The sequence below is a fragment of the Halyomorpha halys genome, unplaced genomic scaffold, assembly GCF_000696795.3.
Source record: "Halyomorpha halys isolate HHAL.00 unplaced genomic scaffold, Hhal_1.1 Scaffold1755.1, whole genome shotgun sequence".
Taxonomy (NCBI): Eukaryota; Metazoa; Arthropoda; class Insecta; order Hemiptera; family Pentatomidae; genus Halyomorpha; species Halyomorpha halys.
The window spans coordinates 28,537-29,157 of NW_027114077.1; positions in this window are offsets into that span (position 1 = coordinate 28,537).

A 621-nucleotide genomic window follows, 5' to 3' on the forward strand; every position below is an offset into this window, starting at 1 on the left:
CTAGTCCGTCCGCTTCATCTCGGCAACTAGAACTGTTACTCTGCCTCAGACTCTCTCACCTAGACCTCCTCTACCTGCGTCAGTGTCCAGGGCTCATCCTCTGGCACGGCCGTTCCTATCTTATTATTGAATACGCCTTGTCGTGGGCCTTCTGTAAAGAGTATATCAGGCTGGAGAAATCGCCTAAGACAAGATCCAGCGCCCGACAAGTGGTGACCCCGACGTGATCCAGGCCGTCGCAGAGAAGCCCACCCGACGTGATCAAGGCCGAAGCAGAGAAGCCCACCAGACGAGATCCAAGCCGTCGAAAAGAAGCCCGACGTGATCCAAGCTGTCGAAGAGAGGCCCGACAAGATCTCGATCTCAAGTCGTCACAAAGAGGCCTGACGTGATAAGTCCGTCGAAACGAGGCCCGACACTGGAAAGACCTACTTACCAAACGAGGAACAACAGATAACTAGAGAGATAACAAACAATAACGAAAGAGATGGCAGGAGAAACTTCAGAGACGGAAAGAGAAAAGACACAAGGAAAACCAGTAGGACAAAATAATAGGAGACAACATAACCCAGCGCAGATAAACCTCGATCAGGGACCTGTGTTGCGGATTCTACACCCATG